Source organism: Pteropus alecto, unplaced genomic scaffold, assembly GCF_000325575.1.
Source record: "Pteropus alecto unplaced genomic scaffold, ASM32557v1 scaffold155, whole genome shotgun sequence".
Lineage (NCBI taxonomy): Eukaryota > Metazoa > Chordata > Mammalia > Chiroptera > Pteropodidae > Pteropus > Pteropus alecto.
The window spans coordinates 7,496,652-7,499,958 of NW_006438113.1; positions in this window are offsets into that span (position 1 = coordinate 7,496,652).

Sequence of the window (3,307 nt, forward strand, 5' to 3'; positions counted from 1 at the left end):
AGGCCTTGTGGTGGGTGGCAGCAGGTTAATGTGAAGAGAGATGTTTTCTGTGTAAAGCTGTGTTCGGAAGCTGGACTGCAAAGCTCCAACTGAAGAGTGAGCAGTCTATGAGCATGTGGAGGGCCCCGTGTCAGACAGTGGTGCTTTCCTGAGGACATGGAAGAGGGAAGGGGGCCTCTGAGCATTGGGACACCACAGCCCATTTGCAGACAAAGTGAAGAGAGGCCTGAGCCAGAGCAGAGGAAACTGTGTGAGTGAGTGAGTGAGTGTGTGTGTGTGTATGGAGGGTGCTGAGACTGTATCCAGAGCATGAGAGGTCTGTTCTCAAGAAAGCAAGAAAGGTGGGTAAATCTATGGAGAGATTCTTAGGCAACAGAGTGATTTGTAAAATGAGGATACCCATCTTTTGTCCTTCATACATCCCCCATTGCAATGAGACTATATTCATTTCCTGGGGCTGACAGAACAAATTACTACAAACTGGGGTTGCTTAAATCAGCAGAAATTTACTACTTATAATTCTAGAGACCAAAAGTCAGAAATCCAGATGTTGCAGGGTTGGTTCCTCTGGAGGCTTGGAGGGAGAATCTGTTCCAGGCCTCTCTCCTTGCTTCTGGTGGGTGCCGGCAATCGTGGTGTTCCTTGGCTTGTGGATGCATCACTCCAACCTCTGCCCCCATCTTCACATGGTATTTTCCTCTGCATGTGTGCCCATGCCCAAATTTCCCTCTTATAAGAACACCAGTCATTGGATTAAGGCCTGCCATAATCCAGTATGACCTCATTTTAGCTTGACTACATCTGCAAAGGTTTTATTTCCGAATAAAGTCAAATTTACAGGTACTGGGAGTTAGGATTTGAACGTATATTTTTGGGGGGCGGGGGAGGGAGTGTACAATTCAACTCAGAACAAGGCACAAAGGAGATACTGTGTGGGAAGTTGCCCTGAAGGATATAAAATGCTACAGAAATTCAAGGTTATACTAAGGTCACTGGTTAAAGGAATCCTGAAGTTGAATATATTTATAAAGTAAACTATTTCCCCCAGACTTTATGTTTTGCATACCGTCCCCCCCCCCACGCCCCTGTTTCTAATAAAGGGTTTGTAGTGTCTATAACTGCACAGCCCCGGAAGAAAGTGCTCTTACCAAATGGACTTCCTCACCACTTACTTCCCAGGAAGGCTTCCAGGGATGAAACACACATGCTCCCCACCTTCCTTTTAGGGGTTACTGGAAGACGGTGGCTCCCTCCTGCCCCCTCCCATCTCAGGCACCCTTTGGATAGGGACTTCCTGTTGGTTCTAACCATAAAACAAATTCGTCTCAACTTCTTCTCACCTACCAACCCCCTTTCACCTTCCTCCCAACTCCTAGATTTCTAGTTAATTCAGCTAAGAACAGAGGTCCAGGTGTGTCCTGAAGGGTGGATGCCTTTGTGAATGATTTAGGCTCTGCAGTTGCTGTAAGGAAAGTGGTGGCCAGAAGGGGGAACCATCTCTCAGGGGCACAAGGGGAGGAATCGGCTAGGGAGTCTGTCTGGACTCCTGGCACTATGCAATAGCTAGCCTTCTCCTGTCCTAGAACCTTGCTCGCCATAGAAGTCCAAGTTTTCTGAGCAGGGAGGCTTCTTAACCGCCATTTTGGAGTTCATTTTGGGACATGGAGGCCTTCAAGAGTTTGATCAAAGCTATGGACCTCCATCCTAGAAAAATACATAAATGTTCACAAAAAAGTTCAGGTAATTTCAAAAGCTTCATTGACAGCCTCAGGTTTATTTATGAACCCCAGACTAATAACCCCTGATGGAATACACTCTCTCCACCCTGTTTTCCTGAGGAGAAAACTGAGATCAGCCAGGATAATCCATTTGCTCCCATGTTGTACATCTATTAAAGGGAACCCCCAAACTGAAGTGTAAATTCTGGAACTCTTGTTCTAACAACTATATAGTTTGTTTTCATTAAACAAAAGTGACTCCCCTTTAAAGAAGCAGAATGTGAAACAGAAGTCGTTTTTTGGGGGAAGGAGAGTAAGAAATGGTGGTGGGGGAGGGGATAACAGTGTTAGTAGGAAAAGCACCTGTAGCCCCAGTGTTTTTGGAAATGAGATTCTCCCATTCCAACACAGACATTTTCTGGTATCTCACTCTGTACTAGTGCAGTGGGGTTACTGAGAGCAATCAGTTGGGATTCCAGCATTTAACACGGTACCTGCAGGAGTAAGGTAAGTAGTATGCGTTCACAAAGGGCTGTGATTGGAAGGCAGACCTTCTTGGACTTGGAGCAGGACCATAGATCCTTACCGAAGGAGTCTGAGAAGCAAAGTTTCTGAAGGCCATTGATTTGCTTCCTTCTGAGACTAACTAGAATCTCGGGGTGACATCTAGCCGGGAGAGCACCCCTATTGCCCAAAAGATCAATGATCCACAGTAGATCCCTATTACCTCTTCCTCGTCCAGGAACACGTCCCCTCCTCTTCCCAACAGCCAAACCCCTTTAGTCTCTGGGGACCAACTCATCTCAAATAGAGGTGAGGAGAATGATCCTGATTAACGAAAATTCAGATTATATTGGAGTGGGGAAATCTCAGATTCAGGGGAGGTCTTAATTTGGAGATGTCCAAGTTTAGGGGCGTTCCCTCCCCCTTAGTTGTCTCCAGACTTTATTTTGGAGTTCTCAAATTAGGAGACCCTGGATTTGGGAGAGGGTTTTGTTTTTTGGGGGGGAGGGGTTCTCCAATAGCTTGAAGTGCTGGCCATGTTCCTGGCCGTAGGAGCTAGGGTTCAGGCGGCTTCCCGCAGACACCGAAGTCCGCGTCCCTCACCCCCGACTGCGCCTGGGTCTCGAGGGCTGGGAGAGCGAGGGAGCGCGGCGTCCCCGTCTCCCCACCCCACGGTCGGCCGGGAAGGCGGGACCCCCTCCCTTCGCCCATCCCCTCGGGGCTGGCCGTCCGGACGCTCGAAGGGACGACCGGAGGGAGGGGGGAGGGCGCAGGACCGGGCCCGCGGCGGTGGGGCCAGGGCCGTGGCGGAGCGGGCGACGGCCACGCGGCCGCTTGAGCCAGACCGGGGCGCACGGGCCGAGACTGAGCCGTCGGGGGCCTGGCGAATGCGGCTCGGGCAACTGTCCCCTCCGAGTTGGGATCTGGTCCGAGGGGCGGCGCGGGGGCCGAAGTGTCAGGGAGAGTGTTTTCAAGGGGCCTGGAGGGAACGGCGGGCGGAGGGGGAGGAGAGCATGCCCGGCTGGAGCCCGGCCTCGGGGCGCGCCCCGGCCGCCGTCCCCACCTCCGCCTCCTCCTTCTCCTCC